The following is a 22,916-nucleotide window of genomic DNA, read 5'->3' as shown; positions in this document are numbered from 1 at the left end:
GGGGATGAGAATACATTTGGGAAGGTTGGCTTTCTCTGTGCCAGGCCTGATTCTACATGCTTCATGTGTGATGTCTCACTTAACCCTCATAACTACCCTATGTGTGGGTATTACCATTAACTATTTTCAGTTAAGGACACTGAGGAACAGAGAACTTATGGAATTTTTCTAAGGTTATCTGATAAATGGGATAAAGGGTGGGTCAGGATTTGGAGTCTGGCTGTCTGATTCCAGAGCCTGCAAAATAGCCACTATAGTAATCATTCTCAACTTGGGGTGAATCTGTCTCCCAGGGGTTGGCAATGCTGGAGACAATTCGGGTTGTCACAGGTGGCAAGAGGAAGTGCTGCTGGCCTCTAGTGAGCAGAGGCCAGGGATCTGCTAAACATCCTATGATGCATAGGACAGTCCCCACAATAAAGAACTGTCCTGTCCAAAATGTCAGTGGTGCCTCAGTTGAGGAGCCGTGCATTACACTGTACTGCCTCAGTGAGATCAAGTGTGCTAAGAGCCAGGCCCAGAGCAGGCCCACAATAAATGGCACTTCGTTCTCAAAGTTCACAGGTTGCAGCTCAGAGAAGAAAAGTCACTCAGTCTTCAGTTTCCTTCAGCAGCTCAGGTTTTAGTCTTAATGGTTCCCGGCTGCTTGGCATCTCTATCTCGGGAGTTCCTGTCTTTGTGAGATGTGCTGACAGTTGTCAAGAGTCGGGACAAAACTTTCCTTGGGAGAAGTCCAACTTCCCTGAGACCTGGCAAGTTCAGACATTGCACACAGAATGTGCCTTCCCCAAAAGCCTCCTGGCCTCTGACCTCATGGCACGGTCGACTCTGGGGATGGCTGGGTTTTGTGCATGAAGCTGCTTCTTTCAAGGGAACTGACATTTCTCACCGTTTGTATGGGAGGCCTTGTGGGGTACTTGCCACTATCACTAAGGTCTTGACATGGACACTAGCATGGTTCTGGCCCTTGAAAATGTATGAGTCAAGGAGAACATGACAGATGACCCGTTAGCTAGTGCAGCAAAAACACCCCACACGCTGGGCACTTCAGAAGGGAAGCTTTGAGACCATGGCTTTACCACTGACCCACCATGGGACCTTGGGCAAGTGCCTGGAACTGACTTCTTTCATTGTCAGCATGAGGGCCTCTGTCCTGCCTTATGTAGCTCCATGGAATGACCTTTGGGCAAGTTGGATTCAGGGGGTCTTATGTATAAGAGAGAACCAGAAGAACAGGAAGGTAATGACAAATTGGAAGGGTGCTGCTGTACACACAGAGGGCACAATTGTTTAGCATTTGGGGTTTTGTTTCCTTGTAAACTCATATTCCTTCATGCTTCAGCAATGTAGAGTTAAGTCAAAACAGTGTTTTCAGCAGTAAAGGACCGTTGAATTTTTGTTGAAAGCTTGCTCACAGCCTTGCCTGGGTCCTGATACCCAGTGTGACATTTTCTAGCCATGAGCTCAAGGAAGTTTTACTTAAAATGTTGGCCAACAGGAGGCAGCATAAATTGACTCTGGAGAACCAGTGGCAGACAATGAGCTAGTATATCCACCCTGGCACAGGAGCAGAAACAGCTGGCTTCTCTGAGGCCTAAGGAAAAAATTGATTTCAGTTAGAATGTTACCTGGGATTTATGATCTGAGGGGAATTTGTTCCTTCTTAAAGCTGACATCATGTGTGTATACGTATCTCCAAACTCATCAAGTTGTATATATTAAATATGAGCAACTTTCTCTATGTCAATCATACCTTGAGAAAATGGTTAAAAAAAAGTTGACAGACATAGGGCTCCAGATGGAAGAGTCTGTTGCCTTTCTGGGGGTGGGTGGGTAGGTGGGTGAGGGAGTCCATAAGGGGACTTTTCACTCCGTGTGCTCCACATGATAAGAGGGTATTTGAAGAACTCTGAAGAATTGGCAGTTTACACTTCTCATCAGCACTGACATGGTTCAGGGGTTTGAATTTCATGAATAGAATTGACAACTTGGTCAGGGTGTGCTGCTAGTATTACAGGTGTGACTGCTGCCTTCTATGCTGCAAATCTGGAAACTTCTTGGATAAAATGTAAGAGGCCAGTAGAGCCAATGACAAAGTCCTTCCCTGGGTCTCCTCTTCTGAACCAAGTTTGTCACCTAAACTGGTCCCAGAAGCCATAGGTGAGATGGCACCAGTCATACCACACTAACGAAAGGAGCAGCCTCTAACTCAACCACTGACTGCAGGCAGAGAGCTCCCTCCCATCTGCAGGAGTTCAGTGGGTGCAGACCCACCCCCGTTGCTCAGGTGTGGAGGCTTCCCCTCACATTCTGGTTGCAGAGTTGACATGCAAAATGCCAAATTGAAAGGCTATAGACGTTCAAAAGTGGGATGAAGTCCAGGTCAGCTAATAGAATTCATATCACGTTTTATCAGATAAACTTGGCTGTACATGGCATTTTGGAGTCCTCTAAGCATATTTAGAGAGTTCCAAGTTGGATGCCTCATGGTGCTGTGGTATTTTCAGCAGGCATTATCAGTGACCTGAAATAAGATAACAATAAAAATAGTAGCATTTATAGCACTCATTGTGTACCAGCACCATACAGGGTCTTTTATTTATAATTCTTTTAAAACCTGAAAAATTAATATTATTTGCCCTTTGTTGCATGTGAGAAGAATACCTAGAGCAGTTAACTGACTGCAGATGATTAGTTAGTGGTAAAGCTAGAATTAGAACTTAGGTTTCCATGTCTTCAAGAAAAACACATGCTTTCTGTCATTACCTTCAGATGAAACCTGTGTAGTTAGGGAAAGGCTAAGCTGTAACACAGTAACCCCAGTACACAGTGGGTTAAATAATATGGGATCTTATTTCTCTTTTACATAAGTCCTGTTGTAGGTGGATGGCCTGGGAAGGCTGGGCAGCTCTGAGAGGTCATTCAGGGACCTAGGTTCTTCCTTTATTGTTGCTCCACCATCTCTTAGAATGTTTTCCTCATCTACATAGTCAGTTTCTTGCCAACAACATGTCCATGCTCTAACCCTTGGGAAGGGAGAAAGAAACTGATTGGAAGGCAAGCAATTTACTGTGAAGAAAGTGACCAGAAGTTGTACACATCATTTCTTACCCACACACCATTAGATAACCGTAGTTACATGGGCACACCTAGCTGCAAGAGAGTCTGGGGAATGTGTTTCTGGTGGATTGGATGTGTGTTCTGCTAAAACTCAGGGTGGAGGTGTGTGTACGAGTGCGTGTGTTTGTCCTAATACTAAATAGAAAGAAAGAATGGATTTTTGGAGATATTTAACAGTTGCTGATATATACCCTTCCATAAAGTTGAAAACATATCCTTCTTTCTTTAGAAAAAAGTGAAGGCACTTGAAAATTTAATCTGACAAGGCATGACCCAGTCACGCCTACCCACTGAGTTGGTGCTAATGCTAATGTGAGATGAGACTTTGGGGCAATGGCCTGGACCGAGTGAATCAGGCATTGAGCATTGCTCCTTGCTGATCTTGCTTGGGGGAAGGTCTCAGGAAATTCTGACCTTGGCCAGGCTTGTCAGGAGCTGGTCCCTGATCACTCTCCACAAATACTTGGATCATCACTTAGTACTCAGGATCACTCCAGGTTGAGAACTTTCTTTGGAATTCCTACTGTCCCTGGAAAATTCTTTGCTCTTTAAATTCTAGAGTTAGGATGGTAGGATTAATTTAGGAAAATGGTGCTGAAAGTTGTCTGGATGTTCTGCTCACTTCATTTCCGCTACTTTTTCAGTGAAGACAAAGGAATTAAACAATTCCAGTGTCACTCTCTAGCTATGGGCGCTCTTTAATGATGGAATGACCTAGAATCCTTTCTGGGGACAAACATGTGCCTGAGGTTGGGGTCACCACATTTCCCACTCACACCCCTTCCTTTTGTACTCTTTTCTTCAGCTGTACTGCATGAACAAAAAACGTTTGGTTTCAAGAAACCTGAGTTTGTTTTGTGCCACTTTTTCTTTTCATAAATTGTTACCTCTCCTAAACCCCACTGCCTCTACCCTCAGTTCCCACACACCTCCCTGCAATATCTAACCAACTTCTTATCCATTAAATCTCATTGCAACCTCACTTCCTCTGGGGTGCCTTCCCTCACTCCCTGGTCTGATTCAAGGGCTTCTTGCTTGTGATCCCAACAACCTTTGTACTTCTCTCTCTCTTTGTAGTGTGGAGCAGTTGTTGAAAACTGAGTTTGAGTCAGGGCTTTGCCTCTTTACTGGCTGTACAACTTGGCAAGTTTCTTCCTCTTGCCAAATCTCAGTTTATCGGTAAAGTGTGATAGTAAAGTACCTGTATTATAGGACTGCTCTGAGGATCCAGTGAGATATTGCCTATAAGTTGCTTGGCACAGTCTCTGGCACATGGAAGGCACTCAGTAAACATTTCGCTGCCTGGCATCTGAAATCCATTCTCATATTTGGAAGATTCCCTCAGGATGAGTCCTGGAAGGATTGCATCCACCTGTGTCCACTTTCAAAGCTGAAAGGCCAGCTGCTGCTTTCCCCTCCCCATTGGGACCCAGGGCTTGAGCACAGCTTATCGGATGCCCCAGCCTGATAGTCAGTGTTGCATCTCCCTGCACTACCTGAGGGGTTTATCCTGTTCAACTTGGCAGCAGCAAGAACAGCCTGTTCTCCAGAGTAGCCACGGAAACAGGACCAGCCACGGTGTCCTCACCAGATCTTCCCTGTGGTGGGATTTTGGCTGTGGTCCTATTGTGTGACCTCTCTTAGTTCCTGCCCATTTTTGACATCTTGTCCTCCAAGCTTTCCAGAAATTCTGTGACGAGTATTTTCCCTCCAATAAATTTCTTTTCTGCTTAAGTAAACCAGAGTTGGTGTCTGATGCTTACAACCAGGAGCTTGATCAGCAGAGTTAACTTTTATTATTATTGTTGTGTTGTTATTGCCCTCATCACAGTGTATTGCAGTCACTGAGTTACCTTCCTCCCTCCTGGACTGTGAACCCAGCTGTTGAACAGTCCACAGCACAGCACTGAGCTCCGAATATACTTACTGAATGAGTGTATGACATCTAATGATGGATGGGAAATGAATGATTGAATGAGTAGATGAATGAAATATTTGTCAGTGCTTATGATGATTCTCATTGCACCTAATTTGGAGTTGAGGTAACCTGCAGGATGGTGACATGAGCAGAGCTCAGATAATGCACTGTCACTTCTACTATATATTTTAATATTAGAAGGCCTAAATGACCTGCCTTTTCAGGCTGAAAAAAATGTATTGAACACAGATAGTTGTGGGGGCTCCCAGGTTGACACACTTCTTACGTTCTGGGTGCAAGACATCCTTACAGCATCCTGATTGTAGCAGGGGCTCCCCAGGAATGACCCTAACCAGGTGTCTGATGTTTTGCCCCTTGTAATGTGTGTAAATGCACATTCCTTTACTTAATTCTCACAAAAGTGCTGACTGATAGGTACTGCTATCCCCATTTTACAGATGAGGAAACAGTTTCAAAGAGGATAAGTAGCTTATAGAAGGTGACTCACCCAGGAAATAGCAGAGGTATGTCTCAAATTAGGCCCTAATCTCCAAATACTATGCTCTCGCTGTTTTACCTCTCCACCCAGGGAGTAGTAAACTGTCAATGAGGTTTATTTACTGAGGGTGCTTTTTTAAATGAGGAAGTTAAATTATTCTCATTAGAGGCACTAATCACATTATCTTGGGCACTCTGTTGGAAACGTACCAGGAGGATTTACATATGTCACAGCCTTGGAGCTATGCTTGATGTTTTGGAACTTATTCTGATCATTGGAAAACCACAGAAGATTGTGGTACATATTATGATTTGCAATGTTAATCAACCAAACCAAACTAATTTTCAGTGGTAATAAACCAAGAAGCCTTGGCCAAGAATCCATATGGATTTTGTAGGACACTTCCCCAAGATGTGTCTGAATATTTGTCTCCCTCTCGTATTGGCTGAAAGTGCCCCTATTTTATTTCTGATATTAGCCATACTCACATCTCTGTGTCCCTTGTGGGGAACATGAAGATTCTGGATCCCATCATGCCTGATAATAATGGGCTTATATCACAGTGGAGCTGTTTGCAGACAGGAAGTTCTTCAGAACTGTCTCCATTTTCTTTCATAGCCTTGGGCTGGTGGGCAACCTGAGAGGAGGTATAAATAGCCAAGGATGTTTTAAGGAGAATTGTTGGATGAAATCGTACACCTCCAAAGTGTATAATTCCTTGACATTGATAATGCTATTTTGATTAACAGGAAGCATTTATTTTGGCTCTTGGCTCATTTGTTTTTGGCAGAAGAACAAGACGGATGGCATTTTACAGATTCCATTTTACATTTTGTTGAGGAAAGTATAAACTTTTTTTTTTTTAAGTTTATTTTTGGCTGTGTTGGGTCTTTGTTGCTGTGCACGGGCTTCCTCTAGTTGTGGCGAGTGGGGGCTACTCTTCATTGCGGTGTGGGGCCTTCTCATTACGGTGGCTTCTCTTGTTGCGGAGCACGGGCTCTAGGGCACGTGGGCTTCAGTAGTTGTGGTGCACGGGCTCAGTAGTTGTGGCTTGCAGGCTCTAGAGCGCAGGCTCAGTAGTTGTGGCACACGGGCTTAGTTGCTCCACGGCATGTGAGAACTTCCCAGACCAGGGATCGAACCCATGTCCCCTGCATTGCGAGGCGGATTCTTAACCACTGTGCCACCAGGGAAGTCCCAAAAGTATAAACTTTTTAATAGGGTAAATGACAGTTTTGTTCATTCACTTTGTCATCATTTGAATGTATTTAAATATTCTTCATAACACCTTCCACTATGTGATAGTATCACGTGGATGTATTTGTTTATCTATTTATCATCTGTCTCTTACATCTAGAAGTGAACTCGGAAAGAGCAGAGCCCTTCTCTTTTCTGTTTAACACAGGTTCGCAGCACCTAGGGCAGTCCCTGGCACCTGGTAGGGACTTGATAAATATTGGTTGAATGAATGAACTAATGAAGTAAAGTAAATTATTGAATGGGGCTGGGATCTTAATACTCAATCTCAGTATACTGGTAGAAATATGTTGAAAGAAATACTAAAAAAAGACTGAGAAAATGACGGAAAGTTGATTAAATGAGCAAAATTTATTCTAATTCTGTCATCATCTTCATCAGAGCCATGTTTCCTTATCTGTAAATTGGGAATAATGGTATTTGCCTGGCAGGTTTTGGGGAGGATTAAAGTTAATTCATGTACATGTGGGTGGCATGTAGCTAGGTGCTCAATGAATATTAATAGAGAGTTAACAGTAGCGGCACAAGAAAGTAAGAGGAGTATCAATCCTCCAAAGACTGAAAATGACATTTTTAAGGGAATTCTGCTTCCAAGCCTCAAATTTTATTTTAATTTATATTTGCATGTTTCTTCATAGTTTTCAGAGCTCTTTTTCCATACTTTATTTCACCAAATTCTCACTCCATAATCTCACCTAGTGGTTACAGTTAGTCCTGTTTGACAGATGGGAGTCAGAGGTTGGGCCTGGATTTAAGTTTGGAGATACCCAAACTTTCCCTTCAGGAGCTTCCCGAGCAAGCTTTTCCTCTGTTCATGGATCCCTCCTCTTGCCTGCCTAGCCAGGCTTGCCTTTCCAGTCAACTGTTGTGTCATTTTTGTGGAATTCAGACCAGCAGCCCCTTGAGGGCAGGGACTGTCTTTATTGTTTTATTTGCAAAATCCCAGATGCAGTTTGATTGCTTATGTGTTTATTAGCAACAGGGGTTATACAAAGACATTGTGTACCTGGTTTGTTTATGTTCTGTTTAAGCAAATATAGTCACTTTTATTTTCTTCTCTCCCCCCCCAACTCCCTGCCCCCTTCTTCTTGCAATCTGAACACCCTCTGTGTCAACCAGTGGGCTCTGTGGGAAAGGAAATCAGGTAGGATGGGAATGTCTGCTCCCTGTTCCCCTGTCTCTTGTCTCGCCCCTGGCTTTTGCCTGTCTTCCCTGCATCTCAGTTACAAAACACCAGATTTAAGCCTAGCCTACTACATGTACAATCATCAGAAAGACAATGCTGTTGATTATAGATTGAAAATGCAAATAGCTGGGAGTAGAGAACCTTCAGGCTGAAAGAGAGCAAAGGAGACCAAAAGATGGAACTCCCTCCCTTCTCAGTTTAACCAGTGATAGATGAAGGTCGTGTCCTGCTGTTCCCTCTCTAGCTTGCTGGACTGATGGTCATTCTTATCATTCCTGGACACTTGTGGTGAGTTGCAGCTCATTCAGGAAGAGAGTTCAGGATGGTAGTTAAGGGTGTGTTTTTTAGAGTTTTTTTAGAATTTGTTTGAGAGAATAGTATGTACAGAAAATACAGAGTGTGGAAAATACACGGGCTATGTGATATCAGATGAATGGTCAGACGAAGCTAAAACTACAAAGACAGGGAGTCTCTTCCTTCAAACTATATAATCTAAGATTGTAAATTGCACTGAGCTAAACAAATTACATGTCATAGATTATTTCCCCAAATGATTCAAGAGTAAATTCTAGGTATTATACATAGATGCTTAGATAAAACTCATTTGATGACAGGAGAGCATTTAGAAACAAAACCCAAAATAAGTTCCTGGTAGAGTCAGGAAGATAGTATATAGGTATGTTTCAAAAAGTGAAGCACTTTGTCAAGAGACTTAGTAGTGACTGAGGAAAATTATAGTATTATCACACAATAATCAAAGGAGGGAATTCACATAATAGGAAGGATCATTTGTAAGAGTTATGATTTTTATTGGAGTATAAGCCCTTTACAGTGTTGTGTTAGTTTCTGCTGTACAACGAAGTGAATCAGCTATATGTATATATGTATCCCCTCCCTCTTGGGCCTCCCTCCCATCCCCGCCCCCCCATTCCACCCATCTAGGTCATCATAGAACACCAAGCTGAGTTCCCTGTGCTATACCACATGTTCCCACTAGCTATCTATTTTACACGTGGTAGTGTTAGATCATTTGTAAGAGTTATTGATATGGAGGTAACACCCAGAGGTACCACTGCTATAAAGTAGCTTCAGTCAAAAATTCTTGCTATCAGCATCTTTTATAAGCAAAGAAGTGCTAAAACAGCTCTCCCGTCATCCATAAGGGAAATTTCTATTAACAGAATATTAGTGCTGGGAAAGGACCATCGTGATCTGAAACTATCAGAAGCCTTCTGAATATTTCAACTGGGAGAGCCTTAAGAGAATATTTAGTTCAATACCTTGTTTTACACCTGAGCAAACTGAGATTCAGAGAGTATGGGTTTTAAAGCCAGAGAGACTTGGGTTCAAATCCTCAGTCTCTAAGTTGATGATACTTTTTCTCAGTATTTCCAGCTAAACCTCTTTTTCCTCTACCACTGGGATAAAACACCTTCCTCTTAAGTTCTACTGAGGGTTAAATTGAACTCAATTCTTAAATCCTTCAGAGCAGAGTCTGTGCATACTAGACTCCCAGTGAGGAATAGATATTCTTATCTCATAGGGCTAAGCAGTCCATTAAAAAAAATAGTTTTCATTGTCAGAATATTTTTTGAGGCATAAAAATACTTATCCCTTTTGATCTACTAATCTGTAAAATGGGGATAATGGTATTTTGTCTAAAGAATGAAAAAGCTGTAAGCGTTAAGAAGTTTGTGGCACTACTGTTTGTAATAAGAACATTTTGGAAATTCATTAAAAGGCCTTAGAGAATGAATTAAGTAAATTATTATCTGTCTACTCTGAGGAATATTATATATCCATAATAACAGTAACTGTAAAAATCGTGAAGCATGTTGAATAAAACTTACAATATAATGTTACGTTTAACATGATGAATCAAAAATTACATTTAAATTATGATTATGAAAATGAAAATATAAATATGTTTATGCACGTGGGCAAGAATTGGTAGGCAAAACAGAAAAATGAAAAGGACATTTTGGTGACTGATGAAATTCTGAGTATTTGTTTTTTGTTTTTCTTTTTGCGGTACGCGGGCCTCTCACTGTTGCGGCTTCTCCCATTGCGGAGCACAGGCTCTGGACGCGCAGGCTCAGCGGCCATGGCTCACGGGCCTAGCCGCTCCGCGGCATGTGGGATCTTCCCGGACCGGGGCACGAACCCATGTCCCCTGCATCGGCAGGTGGACTCTCAACCACTGTGCCACCAGGGGAGCCCTGTGTTTTCATTTTAATTTTCATTACCGTCACTCTAGGGTTATTTATGTAAAAATTAGTCACATAAAATTTTTTGTGAAGAAAGAAAATCTTTCTCTTCTCTTTAATAAGGTGGTGGGTGACCTCTGACTGAAACTTCATCCTTCACTGCCTGAAGAGCCACTTTATATTTTATGCTCTGCAGGACATTGTCTAAATCAGTGGAACCTTAACCACAAGATCACTTTGGTTGCTGGAAAATGAATTGAAAGTTGGCATTGTTGGGAAGATCTAGAGCAGAAATTCTCTGATGTCTTGTGTTTTCTTTGCTTCTGAGTAAGAAACAAGCAAAGAAAAACAAGGATGAGTTAGCAAAGTCCAGTTTTATAGGAGATATGCCTTTGATCACAAAGTCTTCCCTCCTGCATGGACAAGTTATTACAGGGCGGGTGACTGGGGTGGTGAGAGGACTTGATACTACGTCACACGAGGACTGGTTGAAAGAACTGGGTCAATCAACTGCAAAATGCTTGCTGCCTTAATATTTTTGAAGGCAGTTCAGGCGGAAGAGAAACTAGACTTGTTCTGCTCAGCCTCAGAATGAAGAGTAGAATGTATCAAGTGACAGAGTTCACCTCAACATAAGGAAGAACTTATTAGTCAGAGATGTCCCAAAGTAGGATGGTTCAACTCAGGTGGCGAGCTCACTGTTCTTGGAGGTATTGCTAGTGGAGTCTAAAGACTCTAGTGTGTTCATAGCATTTGCTAAGGAAGGTAGGAGACAGCTTTTGAGGTACCTTCCACCTTAAGATTCTGTGACTCCTCCTGGAGCTCTGTTCCTAGCAAGTCTCAGGGATCCACCCTCATCTCCTTTCTTGTCTCTCACCCTGAGGCACTCAAGGGAATTATTCCCTGTCACCATGTCTTGATATCACCATTTCCAAAATAGGGAAGTTTATGAGTATTAACTGTCTCAATTTACTGTAGGGATTAATGAGTGTTAGTAAAGTAGAATTGTCAAGAGATTAAATTCCCTTTGGGACAAATATTATAATCTGGCTGCAATTTACATGAATCACTGTAGGAGAAAGAGCTACAGATGACAAAATATTCTGACTCAGTATAACTAATATTTATTTTACAAACTCATTCATTCATGATATATTTATTGAGATCATATAGACACTAGTAATTTTCTCTAACATATATGGCATACATATATGATACTGTATAATGCACAAAAAATAATATAAGCACAATTGTTTTTTCTCACAAAACTTCCTGACTTTATCAGAATTATTCTAAATCTCTTCTTATTCCTATTTTCTCCCCTCTCACCTCTAATTCATAGTCTGTTTTTAGTAGTTTATTTTAGGCTACATTTTCAGAGGGATTCTTGGATATGTTCAGCCATTGGAAAAGAATATTAAAGATGATGAGTTTGCTTTTCACTAAGTGGACAGTGACTGTAGTGATTTTTCCACTTTTCCAGATTATGCTAATTTATGCACATAGTTTACAATAAGAGAACATGAAACTAACAAAGACAGGAAGAAGATTGTAGCTCTTGTGGTTACAGTGAGGCAGCCCTTTCTAAGTTGTGCACAGGAAGCAACCTTAAAGAGAGGTTTACTGAGTAACAGGTGGATATTCAAGGTAACTCAGGCCAGGAACTCTTCTTTCCTTCTAAACAGCAGAAAGTTATTAATAGGGCTCCATATTGGAGAAAAACTGGTCTTTCTACCATGTATTTAAAGGACGAATAGGAAAGAGCATAACTGAGCTCAGTTAATAGATAGTAAGTACAGATGTGACTGGGAGATTGAGAGCTGTCTGTGTCAGCAACTTACCAAGGGGAGTGGTAGTGGGAAGGGTCAGCCTCAGGTGCAGGTGATATGAGGTATGTTGTCTATAGAGAATTTAAAGACAATAATAAAAAGAATTAAAAGTTGTTTTGCATTTTATTATCACATGCATTCGCAGTTTTCAACGTCAGTGATACAACACACCTTGAGAAAATATTTTGTTCTAAGTTTTAAACAGTGACTAGGGTAACTTAATAATATACATGTAAGCTTCACAGTAGCACATTTTTGTGTCTTATCCTTTGTCTTCTACATTAATTAAAAAGACTCTGAGTTATGTAATTTGTGCTTAGTATGCATGGACTCAGCTACATGTGTTGGCTTTGAGAGTAAGTTCATAATGGTTTGGAAGTTTTACTGCTCATCTCATATGTGCTTTGTGTCTCCAATACCTGTAGTGCACCTATTCCTGTGTTTAAATGGAAGATCTGAGATAAATAGCACAGTGATTGTGAAGACAAAGAAACAGAATTTAAGTCATATTGTGCTTAAAATTTAAAACAGTCAGACCACATATGAACTGTAAGATGTAATCTTTTTGGTTAGTGGATGCAAGTTTTAGTGTATATGTGAAATATCCTACTGACCTTGAATAATATGTTTAAAATTGAAATTTATTCATGTTTTGAATCAATTATTTAAAAATAATACTTACTGGAAATAATTTTGTTGTATAAAAGTAGAAATTTTAAAAAAGGTTCTGTTTCAGATGTTAAATTTTTAGGTCCACCACTGGTGTTTAGAGTTGAACAGCTTTCGGTCAAGTACTTTGAGTTACTGAATCGTTCTACACCTTAGCTTTTTCATGAATGAAATAAGCACCTCCTTTGTAGAGTTACTGTGAAATTAAATGGGATAATGCTTATAAATACCTAGGGCAATACCATGAACATAGTAAATGCTCAATAAATGAGAGTTTAATAATAATACTAGAGGAGCCCATGAGAAGATGGCAGTGTGGGAAGACATGGAGTTAGCATCTCCCTACAACTAGGGCACCTGCCAGCTGCTGGTGGGGGACTCTGACGCCCAAGGAGATGGGAGGAACCCCAAAGTGAACCGGTAGAATGTAGGGGGACTGAGCAGGGAGGAGAAGTGGAGGCCAGACAGGATCGGTGCCTCTGAGGCTGGGGAGATCAGGAGAGGCAGATGGGAGGGACTCTCCAGGAAGAGCAGGAGAGGAGCGGATGGCAATTGCCTGGCCCACTCGAGTAGGGGAGCCTGCTGAGCTCCCAAGTTGGTACCACCCCTCCAAAGCCCCATCCAGGCCGAGTGGGTCCTGGGGGCAGAGGAGGGAGGCTGGGGAGATCAGGAGAGGCAGGTGGCAGGGGCCCTCCAGGAGGAGCACGAGAGGAGAGGAGGGCGTTTGCCCCACCCACTCAAGCCTAGGAAGCCTGATGGGCTCCCAGGTGAGGTCCCTTGCTCTCTGAGACCAGAGGTGGGGGGCATGCCTGGGCCCCTTCTGTTCCTTGAGCCTAAGCTGCCTCCCACACAGCCCTCAGGGCCTGTGGGTTCTAAGCATTGGCCCCACCCACTTCCCAAACCTCACCCTTGCTTAGGCCCCGCCCTCCACAGCCAAGGCCTTTCCCCTCATTTTTTTTCTTTATTTTTTCTTTTCCCTTCTCCTCTTTTTTACTATTGTACTGAAGTACCTTCCGGTTGTTATTCATCTATATTTTTATTTTTATATTCTTTCTAACATAGCTGATAGTTTCCTAGTCTAATTTTATTTTTTACTTTGTTATTGTCCTCTCTTTTTTTTTTCTTTTTGCCACCCCACATGGCTTGCGGGATATTGGTTCACAAGCCCGGGGTTGGGCCAAAGCTCCTGCGGTGGGAGCTCCGAGTCCTAACCACTGGACTAACAGAGAACCTCAGACCCCAGGGAATATTCATCGGAGTGAGGTCTCATGGAGTTCCTCATTTCAGCACCAAGACCCAGCTCTACCCAATAGCCTACAAACTCCAGTGTTGGAAGCCTCAGGGCAAACAACCAGTAAGACAGGAACACAATCCCACTCATAAAAAAAAAAAAAAAAGAGATGGCAAAAACATATGTCACAGACGAAGGAGCAAGGTAAAAACCTACAAGACCAAATAACTGAAGAGGAAATAGGCAATCTACCAATCTACCTGAAAAACAATTCAGAGTAATGATAGTAAAGATGATCCAGAATCTCAGAAATAGAATGGAGGCATGGATTGAGAAAATACAAGAAGTGTTTAACAAAGATCTAGAAGAACTAAAGAACAAACGAAGATGAACAACACAATAACTGAAATGAAAAATACACTAGAAGGAATCAATAACAGAATAACTGAGGCAGAAGAATGAATAAGTGAGCTGGAAGACAAAATGATGGAAATAACTGCCAAGGAGCAGAATAAAGAAAAAAGAATGAAAAGAATTGAAGACAATCTCAGAGACCTCTGGGACAATACTAAACACACCAACATTCGAATTATAGGGGTCCCAGAAGAAGAAGAGAAAAAGAAATGGTTTGAGAAAATATTTGAAGAGATTACAGTTGAAAACTTCCCTAATATGGGAAAGGAAATAGTCACCCAAGTCCAGGAAGCACAGAGAGTCCCATATAGGATAAACCCTAGGAAAAACATACCAAGACACATACTAATCCAACTAACAAAAATTAAATTCAAAGAAAAAATATTAAAAGCAGCAAGGGAAGAACAAAAAATAACATACAAAGGAATCCCCATAAGGTTAACAGCTGATCTTTCAGCACAAACTCTGCAGGCCAGAAGGGAGTGGCAGGATATACTTAAAGTGATGAAAGAGAAAAACCTACAACCAAGATTACTCAACCTAGCAAGGATCTCATTCAGATTTGGTGGAGAAGTCAAAAGTTTTTCAGACAAGCAAAAGCTAAGAGAATTCAGCACCACAAAACCAGCTTTACAATAAATGCTAAAGAAACTTCTCCAAGCGGGAAACACAAGAGAAGAAAAAGACCCACAAAAACAAACCCAAAACAATTAAGAAAATGGTAATAGGAACCATACATATTGATAATAACCTTGAATGTAAATGGATTAAATGCCCGAAACAAAAGGCACAGACTGGCTGAATGGTTACAGAAACAAGACCCATGTATATGCTGTCTACAAGGGACCACTTCAGACCTAGGGACACATACAGACTGAAAGGGAAGGGATGGAAAAAGATGTTCTATGCAACCGGAAATCAAAAGAAACCTGGAGTAGTAATACTCATATCAGATAAAATAGACTTTAAAATAAAGGCTGTTGTAAGAGATAAGGAGGGAAACTACATAATGACCAAAGGATCAACCCAAGAAGAAGATATAACAAGTATAAATGTTTATGCACCCAACATAGGAGCACCTCAATACATAAGGCAAATGCTAACAACCGTGAAAGGAGAAATCAACAGTAACACAGTAACAGTAGGGGACTTTAACACCCCACTTACACCAATGGACAGATCATCCAAACAGAAAATAAATAAGGAAACACAAGCTTTAAATGACACAATAGACCAGATAGATCTGATTGATATTTATAGAACATTCCACCCCAAAGTGGCAGAATACACTTTCTTCTCAAGTGCACAAGGAACATTCTCCAGGATAGATCACATCTTGGGTCACAAATCAAGCCTTGGAAAATTTAAGAAAATTGAAATCGTATCAAGCATCTTTTCTGACCACAACGCTATGAGATTGGAAATCAGTTACAGGAAAAAACTGTAACGAACACAAATACATGGAGGCTAAACAATACATTACTAAATAACCAAGAGATCACTGAAGAAATCAAAGAAGAAATTAAAAAATACATAGAAACAAATGACAACGAAAACACGATGACACAAAACCTATGGGACACAGCAAAAGCAGTTCTAAGAGAGAAGTTTATAGCAATTCAATTTCACCTCAAGAAGCAAGAAAAATCTCAAACAATCTAACCCTACACTTAAAACAACTAGAGAAAGAAGAACAAAGAAAACCCAAAGTGAGCAGAAGGAAAGAATCATAAAGATCAGAGCAGAAATAAATGAAATAGAAACAAAGAAAACAGTAGCAAAGATCAATAAAACTAAAAGCTGGTTCTTGAGAAGATAAACAAAATTGATAAACCCTTAGCCAGACTCATCAAGAAAAAAAGGGAGAGGACACAAATCAATAAAATTAGAAAAGAAAAAGGAGAAATCACAACTGACACTGCAGAAATACAAAGGATTATAAGAGACAACTACAGACAACTGTATGCCAGTAAAATGCACAACCACGAAGAAATGGACAAATTCTTGGAAAGGTACAATTTTCCAAGACTGAACCAGGAAGAATTACAAAATATAAACAGAACTATCACAAGCAATGAAATTGAAACCGTAATGAAAAGTCTTCCAACTAAAAGCCAGAATCAGATGGCTTCACAGGTGAATTCTATCAAACGTTTGGAGAAGAGTTAACACCAATACTTCTCAAACTCTTCCAAAAAATTGCAGAGGGAGAAACACTCCCAAATTCATTCTACAAAGCCACCATCACCCTGACACCAAAACCAGAAAAAGACATCACAAAAAAAGAAAATTATGGATCAATATCACTGATGAACATAGATGCAAAAATCCTGAACAGAATACTAGCAAACAGAGTCTAACAGCACATAACAAGGATCACACACCATGATCAAGTGAGATTTATCTCAGGGATGCAAGGATTCTTCAATATACACAAATCAATCAATGTGATGCACCACATTAACAAATTAAGGAATAAAAACCATATGATCATCTCAGTAGATGCAGAAAAAGCTTTTGACAGAAATTCAACACCCATTTATGATAAAAACTCTCCAGAAAATGGGCGTAGAGGGAACCTACCTCAACATAATAAAGGCCATATATGAGAAACCCACAGCAAGCATCATACTCAATGGTGAAAAACTGAAAGCATTTCCACTAAGATCAGGAACAAGACAAGGATGTCCACTCTCACCTCTTATTCCACATAGTTTTGGAAGTCCTAGCCACAGCAATCAGAGAAAAAAAGAAAAGTAATATAAATTGGAAAAGAAGAAATAAAACTGTCACAGTTTGCTGATGACATGATACTATACATAGAAAATCCTAAAGATGCCACCAGAAAACTAGTAGAACTAATCAATTTGGTAAGGTTGCAGGATACAAAATTAATGCACAGAAATCTCCGGCATTCTTATACACCAACAATGAAAAATCAGAAGAGAAATTAAGGAAACACTCCCATTTACCATTGCAATGAAAAGAATAAAATGCCTAGGAATAAACCTGCATAAGGAGGTGATCTACTACCTAACTTGTAGTCAGAAAACCATAAAACTGATGAAAGAAATCAAAGATGACATAAACAGAGGGAGAAATATACCATGTTCTTGGATTGCAAGAATCAATATTGTGAAAGTGACTATACTACCCAAAGCAATCTACAGATTCAGTGCAATCCCTATGATACTACCAATTGCATTCTTCACAGAATTAGAACAAAAATTTTACAATTCGCATGGAAACACAAACCCTGAATAGCCAAAGCAATCTTGAGAAAGAAAAACGGATTTGGAGGAATCAGGGTCCCCGACTGCAAACTATACCACAAAGCTGCAGCAATCAAGACAGTATGGTATTGGCACAAAAACAGAAATATAGATCAGTGGTACAGCATAGAATGCCCAGAGGTAAACCCACGCACATATGGTCACCTAATTTATGACAAAGGAGGCAAGAACATACAATGGAGAAAAGACAGCCTCTTCAGTAAGTGGTGCTGGGAAAACTGGACAGCTACATGTAAAAGAATGAAATTAGAACACTACCTAACACCATACACAAAAATAAACTCACAATGGATTAAAGACTTAAATGTAAGACCAGACACTATAAAACTCTTAGAGGAAAACATAGGAAAACCACTCTGACATAAACCACAGCAAGATCTTTTTTGACCCACCTCCTAGAGTAACGGAAATAAAAATAAACAAGTGGGACTTAATTAAACTTAAAAGCTTTTGCACAGCAAAGGAAACCATGAACAAGACACAAAGATAACCCTCAGAATGGGAGAAAATATTTGCAAATGAATCAATGGACAAAGGATTAATCTCCAAAATATATGAACAGCTCATGGAGCTCAATATCAAAAAAACAAACAATCCGTTTAAAAAATGGGTGGAAGACCTAAATAGACATTTCACCAAGGAAGGCATACAGATGGCCAAGAGGCACATGAAAAGATGCTCAACATCACTAATTATTAAAGAAGGGAAAATCAAGACTACAGTGAGGTATCACCCCACACTGGTCAGAATGGCCATCATCAAAAAATCTACAAACAACAAGTGCTGGAGAGGGCGTAGAGAAAAGGGAACCCTCTTGCACTGTTGGTGGGAATGTAAATTGATACAGCCACTATGGAGAACAGTATGGAGGTTCTTTAAGAAAGTAAAAATAGAACTACCATACAACCCCGCAATCCCACTACCGGGCATATACCCTGAGAAAACCATAATTCAAAAAGAGTCATGTACCACAATGTTCATTGCAGCACTATTTACAGCAGCCAGGACATGGAAGCAACCTAAGTGTCCATTGACAGACGAATGGATAAAGAAGATGTGGCACATATATACAATGGAATATTACTCAGCCATAAAAAGAAATGAAATTGAGTTATTTGTAGTGAGGTGGATGAACCTAGAGTCTGTCATACAGAGGGAAGTACGTCAGAAAGAGAAAAACAAATACCGTATGCTAATGCATATATATGGAATCTAAAAAAAGAAAAAAAAGGTACTGATGAACCTAGTTGCAGGGAAGGAATAAAGAGGTAGACATAGAGAATGGACTTGAGGCATGGGTGGGAGGATGAAGCTGGGGCGAAGTGAGAGTAGCATTGACATATATATACTACCGAATGTTAAATAGTTGGCTGGTGGGAAGTAGCAGCATAGCACAGTGAGATCATCTCAGTGCTTTGTTATGACCTAGAGAGATGGGACAGGGAGGATGGGAGGGAGGCTGAAGAGGGAGGGGATATGGGGACATGTGTATATATATGGCTGATTCGCTTTGTTGTGCAACAGATAACAACACAGTATTGTGAAGCAATTATATTCCAATAAAGATCTATTAAAAAAAATGAATAATACTAGAAATAGTTGTTGAATCTTATGAAATACATTGCAGACAGAATTTATATTTTAAAGAGATTCAAGCTGAGATCCAAGCGGTTAGACACATTGGGAATTCTCTAGAAATTGTATACTATCCTTGTTACAAGAAAGTGATTAGTCTCAATCATTCATTCACTTAAAAACCTTTTTCTGGGGGAGGAGAAGGTGCAGGCACTATTTTAGGTGATGTGTGTAATAGCAAGTAAGACAGACAAGGAGACTGCTAGAAGAATTCTAGTGGAATGAAAAGGCCCTTTAGGGACCACTCCCTGAACTTTGTAGACCCAAGCCCCATTCATGGTCAACAATGTGGTGCCCAAAGTGGGGGAGTAAGTAGAATTCCATATCAGCAGTGTGGTTTATTTGAAAGAGCATGAACTGTGCAATCAAACTGTGTTGAATTCCAGCTTCTCTGTGCACAAGCTGTGTGACCTTGGGTAGGTCATTTCACATCTCTGTGATTCAGGTTCCTCATCTCTAAAATGGTGATGATAATGCTTGCCTCACAGGGTTGTTGTGAGAAATAAATGCAAAAACAAAGATAAAGGGTATAGTATTACCCCTGGCACATAGGGATGGTCAACCAATGTTAGTTCTCTTTTCCTTCTCCCCTTACCAAATTGTGCTGATTAGAACCTAGCTCTGGTAGATGCATCATTCTTTATACATACAAGTGTACATACATGTGATCACATCATGTCTTGGAAGACCACAGCTGGAAGGACATTGACTGATGTTTAAGGCAAATTACTCAGGGTTTACATTGGCTATTTGTTCTAGTAATGAGGGCATACTTGAAAGCATGCCTACTGATAGCATGTAGGCCCCTCTGTATTTAACAGAGCAACCACCTATTCCTCCCGAATTGTAGACCTGTATACTTACCCACCTGATGTCTAGACTAAGTACCTGTTTGTTTCTTTCAAAGTACACATGTGGACTTCTTAGGCCAAATCTATTACATGAGGAGTAGGTCAGCTTTAAATACTTTAAATCATTGTTACATTCTTTACCACCTTGTGGAGAAAATTAGGAAGAACAAACTAAGAGTTTTAGCTTTTATTGACTTTTTCTTAAACTTTCACTCCACTGGAAGGAATTGCTTATGGGAGAAAATCTATGTCCATATAGACTAAAGCTCATATAGACTCTAAACCTTAATACTACCATTTAAGTCAGCAGAGACAATCGCAGTCTCCTGAGGGAGGAGATGATTTTCAGTGGGGTAAGTGATAAATCCTGCTGCCCAATTTTTATAAACTTGTATGGTAATAATGTGACATCCCCTTTGGATGAGATAGGCATATGTTTTCTACCTCCCTAGACAGAGAGAATACCAATATGCTGACCTCATCATGATTTTTATTGTTTCAAACTAAGAATACCTCCACAGACAAACTGTTGGTGTCATCTAATGGCTGCCAGAAGGAAGTCGTCTAAGATCAACTATTCCAAAACCAATTTACTGAGTTTTAGTAAAAGTCCTCTGACATTTAACTAGCTTAGAGTTAAGAATCCTATGTGGTTGTCATCTTATTTGTTTACCTTCCCTTACATTTTGCAATTAGTTTATCTTGGAGGGTTCACAAGGATATGACAGTTCTTAATATCTAATGCACGGAGGCTGTATTGATTCTTCTACGGTTTTAGTTGGCATTTAGAAACAACAACTTAAAATTTTTTTCAGGCTAAAATGAGTGTAGCCATGCATATGATGTAGAACTTTGGGGTCTTGATCCTTAATTGTCTGTGCACTGGACAGAACACATGAATATAGAAAACTTGAACTTGTAACAGGTGTCTGCCTTTATTTCCCTCTGGCTAGTAGTGGGTTGTTCCTTAATCCGAGGATAATTCTGTTTGAGCAGATGCCAATTCCCGGTGGCATAGTCTTATGGTTTCCCTTATCCACTCTCCTAGTCTTCCTGGAAGTAATATAATCTCCTTGAGTTTTAGGCAGATATGAGGCTGTCCAGGTATAGATTCCATTCCCCAGTCTTCCTTGCAAGTTGGTGTGTCCATGTCACTAAATGATCAAACAACTGATGTGTACAACTTTTAGATTACATTTTTACAAGGAAGCTGTTTGCCTTCTACTCTCTTTCTTTCCTTTGACTCTAAGATGGCAACAACCAGAGCAGCTGTCTTAGACTGAAAGGAAGCTGCTTATTAAGGATGGTAGAGGTACACTGCCAGCCTGAGTCCCTAGATGACCTTGTGGAGCAGAGCTTCCCACCTGTCTTGAGCAACCCTCCTATACCTGCACTGTTACACGAGTGAGAAATAAACTTTAGTTTTATCCAGGTTACTGTATTTTGGGGTCTCCTTATTACAGCAGCTTAACTTATACCTTTTCCAGGTCATTTGACTGATAAATCATATGGAACTTTCAATAGTTCCACAGCATTGACTGTGTTCTGGATGCTGGTCACTTTCAATTCACTATTACTTAATACTTATTAGAAGTTTTCACGTGAGAAGTAAAATTCACAGAGCCCAACATAAGAAGGGTGTGCTGTTAAATGATTCCTCCAGAATCTCCAGATGTCTTTTTGGATTAAGAGAGACCATCAGAGAATTGCACACCTGGGCTGTCTTGATTTGGCTCCTTGGAGAATTGCTCCATGGATCTGAACCTTGGCCTTGTGCCATCAGCCCACACTGAGGAATGCTAGCAAACAACCCAGTGAGCCCCACTGCTGCATGTCCTGGAGGATGTGATTGAGGATGTGGTTTGCTACTCTTTGTGAGGACCCAAGGGAAAAGTTTCTTTCAGACCTTGTACCAGGAATAGTCGTGCTTCTGAGCAACTGGCTTGTTTTGTTTTTGTGGACACTCTAAATTGTGTAACTGTCTGTGTCTTTCAAAGCCACTTCATATCCTTTGGGAACAAGATGGTATAAAATGAAGCTACTATTCAGAGTCAAGACCAAAGCTCCCTATTTAACTCATTATATTGCTTTTGGAAAAGTCACTTCACTTGGTTTTCCTTTTTTGCTTGTACGTTAGAGATAATGAGTTTTTCCTGTGAATAGAATATAATTAATATTTAGAAAGCACTTAGAGTTCCCTCAACACAAGTCATTATGGAAACTACTAATATTTAACTTCTATAAATCTCTGCTATTTTGTAATTCCCTCTCTTTTAATGTTCTTCTTGAACTTTGCTTGCTCATTCATTTATTCAGCAAATTTGAGGACATAGTGTTGCACCAAACACCTTGGAAGAATACAATTTAATAAGCTTGGATCCTGGCTCTCAAGTAGCATGAGGAGTTGAGGATGTGTTTTCCATTAAATTCAAGAATTAAATAACAAATAAATAAATGAATAAATATCTTATTTATAAAGTTTTGTGGTTGCAATGAGGAGAAGGAATAGGGAACAATGGGAGAGAATAATGATAGTTCTAGAGATGGATATGGGAGGCACCTCTAAGAAGGCAACATTCAAGTGGAGATCTGGAGAATAAAAAGGCACAACTCTACAAAGAGTGGAGGAAAGAAGTCTTAAGGCAAAATAGGGTTGGCATGGTAATGGATCTGAATGCAGAGTGGTATGACAGTTAGTAAGCAAGGGGAAAAGGGGGAGTTTGGAGAGAAGATCAGGGACCATATCATTTAGGGCCTAGAAAGCCAGAGCATGGAACCTGATCTTCTCTTGCCTGTCATAGGATCCC

General features: G+C 40.4%; 2 long non-coding RNA genes across 2 annotated transcripts in view; one reads left to right on the top strand and one right to left on the bottom strand.

Annotated features, from left to right (window-relative positions):
- Positions 1–22,916, top strand: part of LOC117312658 (uncharacterized) — a 454,876-nt gene that overhangs the window by 1,808 nt on the left and 430,152 nt on the right. The window lies entirely within an intron of this gene.
- LOC141279001 (uncharacterized) lies at positions 2,308–12,803 on the bottom strand. The gene is made up of 4 exons (XR_012332621.1): positions 12,699–12,803; positions 12,029–12,087; positions 6,026–6,174; positions 2,308–2,524 (listed from the first exon to the last, which is right to left on the bottom strand). It is a non-coding gene; the product is annotated as an uncharacterized lncRNA (long non-coding RNA).

This window comes from Tursiops truncatus, chromosome 6 (assembly GCF_011762595.2).
Source record: "Tursiops truncatus isolate mTurTru1 chromosome 6, mTurTru1.mat.Y, whole genome shotgun sequence".
NCBI lineage: Eukaryota > Metazoa > Chordata > Mammalia > Artiodactyla > Delphinidae > Tursiops > Tursiops truncatus.
Note: the sequence above shows the minus strand (reverse complement) of the source record. Positions and strands in the feature narration are given on the sequence as shown.